General features: G+C 43.5%; 1 pseudogene across 1 annotated transcript in view; it reads left to right on the top strand.

Moving 5' to 3' along the window:
• Nucleotides 1–13317, top strand: part of LOC308418359 — a 71641-nt pseudogene that overhangs the window by 54946 nt on the left and 3378 nt on the right. Inside the window, exon 3 of the transcript in view lies at nt 8333–8520. The product of the transcript in view is annotated as an uncharacterized misc_RNA (transcript). The remainder of the gene's footprint in view (nt 1–8332; nt 8521–13317) is intronic.

The raw sequence follows: 13317 nt of genomic DNA, 5'->3' as shown, positions 1-13317 counted from the left end.
TTGGATAGTAATGCTTGTCATTTCCTAGAAGACAGAGGAACTGAGTAAGTAGCCTTTGCTGGTCATTGGCCAGAACAACAAGCCTAACTTCAACTTGTGGTTCTTGATAGCCTACTTGAGAAAATGTCTATGAGTTCATTAAAGAAATGACCCAGTAAAAGCTTATGAATTCTTGACAATAACTCAAAGAAATGAGGTGGTTGCACTGTGTGTGTGTGTGTGTGTGTGTGTGTGTGTGTGTGTGTGTGTGTGTGTATCTGTGTGTATATTTGTGTATGGTTTGTGTGTGTATGTATGTGTCTATATGTCTATATATGTATGTGTGGTGTGTAGTGTGTGTTCATGTGCAGGTGTCTCTTGTGTATCTGTGGTGTGTGGTGTATGTGTGTATATGTGTGTGAGTGTGTGGATGTGTGTGTAGATGTGTGTGTGAGTAGTGTGTATATGTGTGGTGTGTGCTATCTGTATGTGTATGTGTATATGTGTGGACACACAAGCAGTGTGGTGTGATGCGTGTATGTGTGTGGTGTTTGTGTGTACAAAGGTGTATGTGTGTGTGTGAATGTGATATGTAGTGTATGTATGTGTGTATGTGAGTATCTGTGTATGTATGTGTGGTGTGTGTTTATAAGTATTTATGTATGGACACACAAGCAGTGTAGTGTGGTGTATGTATGTGTATATGAGTATCTGTGTATATCTGGATATGTGTGTGTATGGATATTAATATGTGAGAGTATGTGTGGAAGTGTGAGTGTTTGTGCTTGTGTGGTAGGTGTGAAAGTGTGTTCATGTATATGTGTGTGTGTGTGTGTGTGTGTGTAGAGGCCAGAGGTCAACACAGAAGACCCTCCTCAATAGTTCTCTACCTTATTTTTGAGACACAGTCTCTCACTGAACCTGATATTTAATAATTCCCCTAGATTAGCCGACCAGGGATCGCCAGAGATCTGTTCTGCCTCCTCCAGCATTGATGCTGTAGATGCTTGCCTGGCTCTTTTACAGTCTTCAAGTCAGGCCCTCATGATAGCAGGGCAAGCATTTTACTGACTAAACTGACCCCACTTATCATGCCCTAAAAATTGTTGATGGCTAGCCGCTAGTGGTGAAACTGATTTTTTTTTTCTCTTAGTTACTTATATTTTCTCTTAGTTACTTATATTTTCAAATGTGGCAAAGCCTGTCACTCCAAACCTCAGAAGGATTATGATTATCAGGGGCCATTCTCAGCAACACAGAGAGATCATGTCCCTCACTGCCCCAAAGGTATCACAGCTTCCCAGCACCCACATAGCAGACCACAACCATATGTAACTTTAGAGAATGAGAAACCAGAATGGCTTTGGCAGGCAAGGGACACACATAAGGGGCACAGACACACAAGCAGACAAAACACTCATACATATAAAATAAAGTAATTTTCTTAAGTTTATCTTTAACAAACATGTTTCTATTGGTGTGAAAGGAAACAAAAGTCTACTTCGCACTAAGACCATTCTGGACAGGAGATCATCTAAAAACGTACTTATTCAATCAGTTATAGCAGATATAGAAAAAATGTGAATCATTCAAATCAAGGCTGAGATCATCCCTAGGGATTGGGATTCCTCAGAGGGCACGGAATCCAGACTCTAAGGAAAGGGAGGGGGTGTAACAAAGCTCCAGTAGCAGGTTTGATATCCCCATACCCACAGGCAGAGGTGAACTTTGTGTGACTGGTATCCCTGCTAACAATTGCTAGTAGTGTAAGAGAGTTTAACTAGGAGATTTTATTTAAATTGACTCAGTCATTGACCACATCATTACCAAGTCCTTGGCTGAAAGGAATAGCAACTGACTCAGCTAACTCAGAGGTTTTTGAAAGTAGGCTTATTTTTAAGGGCCCTAGAACTCATGAAAGGGCCATTGAACACAGCCTCGTGGGAGCTGAGGACAGGAATTGGTAAGCTGTCAGTCGGAAGCCACGCTCCATAAATCCCAGAGCTCTGTGGCCTCTCTGTGCTGCTCTGTTCTGAATATCTGTCCCATTCTTATCTCTGCAGACCAGATCCTTCTTTTCTTCACAATTCCTGCTCTGCTGTCCTTCTGGCTATTTTTCTCAGCCGCAAAACGGCTCCAGGCCTCATGGGGCATAGCTGATAGAGTCTTGAAGCTAAGATGGACTCACGATGAGCCTGCGCTACACCCAGTCCATGGAAGGGCCAGATAGACTCATCTCAAGTGAGGGGTGCATGTGTCTTCTGATCTACCCTGCAGGACAGCCAGGGATTCACTCTGTCAACACCCTGCTGGCTTCAACAGGGGTCCTTGGGGCAAATCTCAGAGAAAGGACTTAGTGCTAGCATCCAGAGATACACGTTGCTCTTTATTAAGCAGTTTTTCGCAAATCATCTTCTCTTTGAGAATCTCTTCCCTACATGCAAAAGCCTGCTTTCTCCCAACTGAAACAGAAGCAGCTGCTGTGGCATGGCTAATGAAATGACTTTGAGATAGACTTTCTCAGGAATTGATTTAGATTAATTATCTCTACACTTGATCTTGGCCAAAAAGGCCTCTGAGATGCGATTGGATTAATATTCTCTAAAGATGTTGTTTCCTCATATAGACAAATCGGTTTTGAGGGGTTTGGGTTTTCATTTTGATAGGTCCCCGTGCATCCCAGTACTCACTACGTAGCTGAGATCACCTTGAATGACTGATCCTCCCGCCTCCATCTCCACGTGGTAGAATTACAGACAGGCTTCAGTCCCACAACCCCTCTACTAGAAAATTACAGCTGTTTTCTAGTGCATCTTTCTAAATCCCAAAGGTAAAAAAGCAACGATCAAAGTTCACTTCCCCAGGGTTATTTGCGTTTATATAAAGACAGTTCTGCATAATAGTGATGATTAGTATTCATCTGGTGCTTAGCACACACACACACATACACACACACACACACACACACTGACCTCCACACATGCCCCTACACATGAACATACACACATACATACAAATAAATTAAAAGTAAAATCCTGTGCTAGACAAATGACTCGGTGGTTGAGACTGCTTACTCCTCTTGCAGAGAGAGAGCTTGGGTTCAGTTCTCAGCATCCACTCAGTGGTTAACTCCATATGACATAACTCCAGTCCCCAAGGATCCTGTGAGGGCCATGAATGCACATGACACACAAACATAAATGTAGTCAAGACATTCACACATACAAAATAAACATAAATTCATTTTTTACTAAAATAGACAAAGACAAAACCAATCCCAGTATGGTGGTACGTGTCTGTGATCCCAGACTCAGGAGGCTACAGCAGGTGCATCATAAATTAGAGAGGGCAGCTGGATTACACAGCAAGCAGCTGCCTAGAAAAAGAATAAATAGGGGTACTATGTCAGCTGTAAGAACCAAGATAAAAGATCCGATTAAGAAGACAGAAGGATAGGTTGAGATGGCTCATTGAATAAAGGCACTTGCTACCAAACCTGATGACCTGAGTTTAATTCCAGGATCCACAGAGTACGAACTCTCCAAAGCTGTCCTCTGACCTCTGGACATGCACTGTGACACATACAAGTAGAGATAGATGACAGATAGAAAGAAAGAAAGAAAGAAAGAAAGAAAGAAAGAAAGAAAGAAAGAAAGAAAGAAGGAAGGAAGGAAGGAAGGAAGGAAGGAAGGAAGGAAGGAAGGAAGGAAGGAAGATAGACAGACAGACAGGTAGACAGAAAGACAGATAGATAGATAGACAGACAGATAGACAGACAGATAGATAGACAGACAGATAGATGTAATTAGAATTTGTGAGTATATTGAAGTCATTAATCCATTGTAGTATTGCATTCTACATAAGTATCTTTTTTTTTTTGTTTGGTTAGTTGGTTTTGTTTGTTTGTTTGGTTGGTTGGTTGGTTTTGGTGTTTGAAGACAGGGTTTCTCTACGAAACCCTGACTGTCATATACTCACTCTGTAGAGCAGACTAGCCTGGAATTCACAGAGATCTACCTGCCTCTGTCTCTGCCCCACATGTGCTGATACCAAAGGCATGTACCACCACCACCCAAACTCATAAGTACAGTTTATAATGTAATATTTTTATTTTGAGACTTTCAAGTAATGTATTTTACTTATTAACCCCCATTCTCTAACCCCTCCCAGATCCACCCCTACCTCCCCATCCCCTCTTTCTTTTTCCTTTGTCACGAAGTATAACATGAGTGTCCACCATGCCACCACCATCTGTCCCTCTGCAGTGCTACCCAGTTATTCAGTCAATAGCAGTCATTTATTATAGCTAGATGTCTTTTAAGGTGCAAGCTTTTGTATTAACTAAGGCAATGCCAGAAAAAGTAATAGACAAAAAAAAAAAAATATGTGATACAAATCTAGTAGAGGATTGTTTTCCATTCACTTAGCCACTCAAGAAACACATCCCCTAGTCAGTTTTGCTCAGTGGACTGATTCAGGTATCCAATTGACTTCCAACCTATAGGTCAGTATTCCACCAGGGCCCCATCTTCAAATGAATCCAGCTAGTAAAAGAAAAGGGAGAACAGAGAAGTTATATGTTCTCCTTCAGTTTGACTAGAAAATGCCATGGACTACCTCTGTTCATATTCCACACTGGGCCAAGAGAGAAGAACACACTCAGGATAGTAGGACAATGGAGACTAAGTGTGGGTTTCCAATAACAACTCTACGTTCTAAAGGGCCAAGCTCAAAATATGGCCATTTTGTATAATTCCTACTGAGGGGCTTGAGATATAGGTCCAAAGTTGAGTGTGAACCACACTTACAGAGCCCTCAGTTTGGTTGTCTGTACTGTGCTAGGCAGCTCAGAGTCACTGTGACTCCAGTTCCAGGGAATCGATCATCTCCTCTGGAGGGCACGTGCATGCACATGCTGGTACCACATGAAGACCCACACAAGTACACACAATTTTTTAAACAATTATATTTATTTATTTTATGTATGCTTGCACAGTGTAGCTGTCTCCAAACACACCAGAAGAGGGCATCAGATCCCATTACAGATGGTTGTGAGCCACCATGTGGTTGCTGGGAATTGAACCCAAGACCTCTGGAAGAGCAGTCAGTTCTTAACTGCTGAGCCATCTCTCCAGCCCTCAAGTTTTTAAGAAGATGAGAATTGAATCTTGAATTATTGGAGTTTAGTAGCAGGACAAAAAAAAAAAAATGTCATGTGCTATTGAAGAGTCCCTTGAAAGGTGTCATGCATTATATCACTAACCACAAGTTTTGTCTAAATTATTTTAAAATATTAAATAAATGTCTATGAGAAAAATAGAATCAAAATAAAAAGAGTATTTATTTCATGTTTTTTTTTTAAGTAGCCAGTAGTACAATTGTATAGTAAAAGAAGGTAGCATTATTCTTAGTACTTTTTACATATATCAGATACTGTATTTAATATAATACAATACAACTGGACTTTTGTCATTGTGCAAAACTACTTCACAAAACAACTTGAGGAAGCAAGCTTTTACTTTGCCTCGTGGTTTCATGCTTAAATATAAAGAATTTTGAGGTTTAGCTATTGGAGTTGTTATTACTCAACAATAGGACACACTCATGAGTAGTCAACAGTAAGATCAGAAAAAAGGCAAAGCTATCAGAATGAAAACATCGCAACCATCCTTGGTTGGATGCAGGAGGAAAACTCAGATAAAGAGGTTTTGGTCCAGGGAAGGCTGGCCTTTAGGGACAGCCAGAGCAACTTCTTTGGAAAAAAATGTCTACAGAAGTTGGAGCGGCAGCTCAATGGGTAAGAGCACTTTCTGCTCTTGCAGAGGACCTACCCAGCACCCAGGACTGTAACTCTAATTCCAGGGAGCCTGATGCTCTCTTCTGGCCCTTGTAAACACTGTACAAATGTGGTACACAGACCTGTATACAAGAAAATCACCCATACACATAAAGGCAAAATAAAGCAAGCATCTATAAAAGGTTAAAGGCAAGTTGTAAAGATGTCCCTCATAATTGTCTTACATGAGAGCCTGGGTTTTGGAAATCCCAGCAAGCTTGGCTTGGCTACCCATCCTGACACACCAATTAAATAATTAAACAATGATAAAGAAAGTGGGGAGATTTATTCAGTGTAGCTACAGAACTAAGGAGTCTCACGACCCCAAAACTGTCTTTGGGGTCCAGGTACCAGCATTGGGCTTCAAAATAGGCAGACAGGGAGGAGAGAGAGAGGCATAACCAAGGAGTCCTGATGTAAGTGTGGACTCCTGTCTCAAATCTTGAAAGGTGGTTTAAAGAAACCCTGATTGTTCAATAGGGGCAAGCTGAACCTCGGGAGATGTGACATCTTCTCTGGAGTAAAGCCTTACCACCCCACCCCATGAACAAAAGCTTTCATGTGGGGTGGAGGTGGGTGTTCTGTCCTGTAGAGTTCTGCTGGTCCAAGAATCCAAGGTGACTCCAGAAGGAAGGTTAAGGGGGATGACTCATCTCTGCGCCATCAGCAAAACCAAAAGAGGTAGGCAGAAAGAGAAAATAAAGACAGAAATACCGGCTCTCATCCTGCTTAGCTATTGAGCATGGCACCGGTGCAGCTGGTTGGTAAAATCAGTCCCTAAGTGCCTGGTCACTGTGGCTTTCTTGTCATTTTAAGCAGCTTCATCCATTGCTGATTTTTAGCATTTGTTTCTCTGCCCGGGATTCTGAGCATTAAGTCTTTGTGAATGACTATGATGATGTAGAATTCAACCATCCTCATCCATTTTCTGTTGCTCTAACGAAATGCTAGAACGTCTTTAAAGGGAGGTCTGATCGGCTCAGTACTACAGGCTGACCTTCCCAGATTGAATGCCTCCCCCCCCCCTTTTTGTTTTGGTCTTAGCCCTTCCTGCTACATCATAACAGGGCAGAAGATTTCATGATGTGGAGGAGGGAATTACTCGGTCAGAGAGGAATCAAAGAGACATGAAGGAGAGGGGCTTATTCTTTTTATAACTACTTGCTGTCAAGGTTACAAACAGGAGTTCCACAAAAGTGCGTTAATCCCTCTAAATCCCTCAGAGCTCAAACCACCTCCCACCTCTGAAGATTCTGTCACCTCAACAGGACCATGACAGAGATCCCAGCAGATGGCCCACTGAGAGACATGCTTAGAGCCAAGCTGAGCTAGAGCCATATGCAAGACAGAAATTTGCCTCCAAACAAGGAAACATGAGAGAAGGTTTTCACATGGGAGAAGGGAATGATCTGTCCGTGACAGCCAGCTATGCGTCCCAGGGTCAGCCATTCGAGGAGGCTGGAGGTGGGAAAGAATGTGCACCTCCTCCTAGCAGGAACTCAAGAGTCCTGAAACTTTAGACTTGTAACTAATGTAAAAATCCCATCCTGGAGTGATAGAAACGACTGTGAGGAAGACTATTAAATGGTATGTAAGAAGGATACGGAACCAAGGTCAGATTCACAGCACCTAGGTAAAACATGGGGCACAGACACACATGCACCCTAGCACTGTGAGAGACAGTGCGTGTACACACACACACACACACACACACACACATTCACACACACACACACAAATACATAGACACATACACACGGAGAGTCACACACATAGGCACATAGACACACACAGACACACACAGGCACATAGAGACACACACAGACACATAGAAACACACACAGACACACACAGAGATATACATAGACACAGAGACACACACAGATACATAGACACACAGAGAAACACACACACACACAATCTCATCTAATTTACACAAATAGCAGCTAAGGATCAACCCTGACCCACAAGTGAAATGTGTTTTGTTTGATTCATAATTTGAAGTGAGCATAACTTTTAAAATTAGAAGAGTTTGCTTATGTCATTTTATTTTAGAAGGAGGGGCTTGCTACTTAATCAAAGCCGGCCTTGAACTCACAATCCTCTTGCCTTAGCTTCCCACATCCTGGGATAACAGGCGTATGCTACATTTCAGCTATCATTTTCCTCAGGGCTTTCAACTGCAAGTCAGGCTGGAGCAAGCATCTGTCCTTTCCCTCTGTGGTGGCTTTGTCTTTCCTGGTGCAGAACTATTCACTTAAAAAAAAAAATTCAGGTTCTTGATAACTACTAAAAGTTGGACAGTCTGTCTGCCCTGGGTGACCAAATGTCCCTGTGGCAGTAACCAGAGCCGAGAGGGTGGGAGTGGAGTGGTAATGCTCTCTGAATACTGCTTTGTGCTCAGATTTTCCCACAGTCCCTGGCCGGCCTGCCTCAGTGCTCTGCTCTGATGAACCCTGCTGGACTCTGCCATTGAGTTTCTAGTTGGTGCTGGACCAACCTGTTCACTTTCAACAGATGAGAAAGAGATGCGCGGAGAACCAGGGGACTTGCCCATCTGCGCGACTGTTTCTAACGTCTGCACAGAACTTCCTCCATCTCGTACCTTTTCCCTTAAATGGCGAGATTTACTAAGCAAAGGAAATGAATTTGGAGCATCAGCGCACACTCAGAGGAAATTATGCAAAGAGCAGGAAAAGGCAAAGGTGAGAGAACTGAGAGCAAGATTTAGAGGTTGGCTCCGGAGACTTCGGTGGAAGTTATTAATGAGAGGAAACGGAAGGAAGAGCGGGGCTGCGTGTAATAAGAACAAATGAGAAAAGCACATGAGAAGATCTAAGGTCAGATGAGGAGAGAGAATTAAGCCCTGAAATTTTCTGCTCCTTGGAAAGAGATAATGGGGACCCCTGAGGGGGGAGCACCGGCAAGAATAAACTTCAAAATAAAAATGAATCTGGAAAGAAAGGAGAATTTTTTTTCCTTCGAACTTATTTATCTTGATGAAAAGAAAATAAATGAATAGAAAAAAAGAGGGCTGGGGTGATGGCTCTGTGGGCAGCACAATCCCAAGGACCGGTGTAACTTGCCAGGCACCCTATAGTCAATCTTTACCTGTAGCACCGAGTGAGGCAGAAAGATCACTGGGACTTCCTGTTTTCCAGCCGAGCTGAGAAGACGCAAGCCCCTAGCTAGGTGGAAGACCCTGACTCAAAGGAGTTGGTGAAGAGCTAAAAGAACACCAAGTTTCCTCTTCTGGCTTATACATGCACTGACAGCTGTGTGCACATGTGTGTGCCCTGCCCCCAAACACACTCAAAAAAATACACATAAATAAGGAAATACTTTTCTTCTTTTATAGAGCATCTGGAGAAATGGCTCAGAGATTAAGGGCACTGGCTACTCTCCCAGAGGACCTGAGTTCACTTCCCAGCACCCAAAACAGGGGTTTCACGACTGCCTGATAACTCTAGCTAGATGAGATCTGGCCCCATTCTTCTGGCCTCTCAGGGCAGCTGTTCAGGCAGCACTGATACAGACATCCAAATAAAAATAAGGTAAACCTTTTTAAAATGGTGAGTTACTAATGAAAGGAAATAGAAATGTTCACTGAATGAATAAACCTCCAGAAATTAATAATAATAATAATAATAATAATAATAATAAAGATTCAAGCTGAAATTGAAACAAATATATAGACTGGATAAAATGTGCCCCCCACACACACCAAAGGCTGATATATAGTAGGCTGGGTCCCCAGCTGGAGGTGCTGTTTGGAGATTCTGGATATCTCTGGAGGCAGAAGCTTGCTCATAGAAGTAGATCACAGGGAGTACGGCCTTGGGATCTATATTTTGTCCTGCATTCCTTTCTTTGTTCTGATCACCACCAGACAGCCAATTTCTCTTTTTTTAATCATGTGTGTGTGTGTGTGTGTGTGTGTGTGTGTGTGTGTAACTGTGTGTTGGTATTGTAAGACTCAAAGTGAGTCTTAACTACTAAAAGAACCGCCCCCCCCCCAAGTGAGACATGAGAACGGAGTTCAATGCAAACACAAGTGGTTTATTTTCTTGCACGGTGAGTCCGATCCTCAATCAGCCCCTCATGGCAAGTGACTGGAAGGTGACACCCCCCTCCCTAATGGCTATAACAAGCAGTTTTATACTTTTTGGGGGTACAGGTTACATCAGCAAATTTACGATCTAAACTTATTGGCTAAGCATAGCGACCTTTAAATCTATTGGCTAGCAAGCACCAGTCAGCACATTTTGAGAATTTTCTACTCAAGAATGTTCCTATGGGTGGAGAATGGAACTTGGCCTAGCCTTGACCTGAGGCAGGAAGCTGAAACCTGGCCTAGCCTTGACCCAAGGCAGGTGAGTGCAGGTGAAAGCCCCTAGGGTCCTTCAGTGTTAGAAGACAACTTCCATGATTCAGTTCTCTCCTTCCACCATGTGTTGTGGAGATTGCATCCAGGTCAGTAGACAAACACAGCAAAGCACTTTTACACACTCATCCACCCCAGCAGTCCCTGTGTTGCTCTTTTTCCTCTTCCTCTCCTTCTCCTCCTTCTTCTCCCTCCTCCTCCCCCCTCCTCTTTTTCTTTTAGAGAAGAACTATGTTTTGTGTGTTTGGGGGCAAGGAGTACGTAAACTTGAGTGTAGGTGCCCTGGAAAGCCAGGGGTATTGGAGTTAATAGGCTGTTGTAGGGCACCCAGTGTTGGTTCTGGGGATCGAGTTCAGGTCATCGGAAAGAGCATTCTGCTGTTAAAAAGTAAGCCCATCTCTCCAGCACCCAGCTTCCCTTCTTCCTGGCTTCTTCCAGGATGCTCAGCCTTACCACCACTCAAAAACCATGGAGCCCATGTGCCCTGGACTGAAACCTGAAACCGTGCACTGAAGTAAATCTCTCTTCCTCTTAGTAATTATTCTATCGGGTACATGATAATAGGCAGGAAGGTCATTTTGAATTAATGATAATTAACAACCTATAGGGACAGTAAAAGCTAGTCCGGTGTAATCTCCTAACTGCATAAATTTGAAAAGGAGATACACGTTCAGGACATTACATCTGTAAAGGAAGAGAGAAGCTTGGTAGACAATTCCCTTTGGAAGCCACATACGCATAACAAGACAACCCTACCAGCCACAGGCCCTCTTCCACCTCCACCCCAGGACCAGCCTCCTTCACCCAGAGTCCTACAGCCCCTTCCCCTTTGTATAGCTTAAGATGCTGCAGAGCCTTCATCCTACCTCCTTTCTTCTCATTTCCTGGGAAACTCTGATAAGTATGCAGGTACATAATTAGACTGTTATTCTCTTGTTAGTCTGTCTTTTTTTTAGTTTGGTGTCCAGAGTTCAGGTTGGAACATGTAGAAAGGAAGAGAGGGCCTGCTAGGGGCCAGCTGGGACACCTTACTTGCTACAGAAGCAAAAGATAAAGTCTGGGTCTTCAGGGCAAGGCAGCACATTCTTGAAGTCAGCATCCTGGATGTCTGTCTCAAGAGTCCAGGTAGATAAGTGTGCTATGTCTTTTCCCTTCCAAATTCCATTAGAGGAAAACAGTTGTAAGACTTGGTTGTTCCTGACGCCTAGAAGTGGTGGTGGTGAGTATTCTGAGCACTGATCCTTGAACTCCCAGAAAGCCTGTGTTTTCCTTTGCTCCAGTTTCCTCTGTTCAGTTTTTTTATATAAATAATAATCAGAGTACTCATGGGTTAGAATGCAGACATACTCCATCGCCTGTTCAAATCAGTCTCACAGACTGGGGTTTCATGGATAGGATCATGGCATGTCTGTTTAGACTGTCTTTGCTGTGGCACACCAAGTAAAACACACACACACACACACACACACACACACACACACACACCCTGGATGAGCTATTCCTTTTATCTTTCGCTGTGACAGTTTGACTGTGTAACCACCACAATTTCTTGGTTCCAGTCTGGTTTCTGTTGGCTGAGTGGGAATGAGCTGTGTCACAAGTCAGGTGGTGAGCGAGGCACCCAAGACACAAAGTGCTCTGGCAGTAATTCCTTTGTCTAATTGTGTCAGCTGCCACAGGAGTTTGCCTTTGCCTTAATAAGGAGCTCCGCCCATAGGGGGGCTTTGTTGTCTCTGCTTGTGTCTCTTTGTTGGTGCTGGAAACAGTCCCATCCCTGTACCCAGTCACTCAGATCAGTGGATCTGAAACTCCTGAGGGAGACTGGAGCGTTCTTCTGTGGTCATGAAATTCTTCACTTCCTGTTTCTCCTTTATTCCTAACTGATTAATTAAACGTAAATTCCTTTATAACAATTTCACATATGTATACTTTACACACTGATCACTCACCTCTCTCCCCTGGCTCCCACCGCTGCCCTCCCTCCCTTTCCCACAAATCTCTCTGTCTCTCAAGTTCACATCTTTTAGTTATGTTTTGTGACCCGTCCAGATTAACCAGAGACATTTGTGTGACGGTGGATTTAGAGCTATCCATTGGAGCCTGGCAGGCTCAGCAGTGGGTTCAGAACTAGAGATAGTGATTCCAGCTCTCTCGGATCTCTGAACAGCCAGCAGTTCAGAGCCCCTACCCTCCACCTTCCTTGACTGTCCATAGAGTCGGTCCTGTGGGTCCCATGCATGTAACCACAGATGTCATGAGTTACTGGTTACAGTAGCTGTACTGAGTCTAAAGAAACACATTCTGTAGCCTTTCATCGTCTCTTCTTCCAATCCTTTCTGCAAAAGCCTTCCCTGAGCCTTAAAGAAGAGGGGGTAACTGACTTGCTTAAGGCCAGGCCTTCTTCATCTGCATCTAGACCCGCCATAGTCTCTGCATTTACCACTGTCCTTTGTAAGGGAAGTTTCTGTGATTCAGTGCTGGTCCAGGTATAGAGATGCAGAAGGCAGTTTGCTGATGTGTCAGTTTAATTAACTCAGCTTCCCATGGGTTGGGGTGGCAGTTGTCTTTAATCGAAGCACTCTGGAGGAAAGCCAGGACAATCTCTGAATTCCTGACGAATCTGGTCTACAATGTGAGTTCCAGGACAGCCAGGGATACATATGAAACCCTGTGTTGAAAACAAGCAAACAAACACCCCCAAACAAACAAAATCTCAGCATCCCTCAGGAGCCTAATGCCTCCCTAAGCCCACCTAACATTTCCTCCCTCCCACGGTATTACCATCTTTCTTTTTATCTGTTATACTATCTCACCTTGAGGCAGCCCCTCCCCCATTCACTTCCTCCTTTATACACATTCCACACTAGACACAGCATTCTCAAGAGTTGAAGCTCCTCACATGAAGAGAGAGCATGAAGTATTTGTCCTTTGGGGCCTAGATGACCTCAACTAGAATAATTTTTCTAATTCTACCCACTTACTGTTTTTGTCTTAAGACAGGCCTAGGATGGTCTCAAACTTATTATGTAGCAGAGGAGGACTGTGAACTCCCCCTCCTCCTCCCTCCATCTCCCAAGTGCTGGAATTGTGTGTGTGTGTGTGTGTGTGTGTGTGTGTG

The sequence above is a fragment of the Micromys minutus genome, assembly GCF_963924665.1.
Source record: "Micromys minutus genome assembly, chromosome: 3".
Taxonomy (NCBI): domain Eukaryota; kingdom Metazoa; phylum Chordata; class Mammalia; order Rodentia; family Muridae; genus Micromys; species Micromys minutus.
This window is presented reverse-complemented; position numbering and strand designations above follow the sequence as displayed.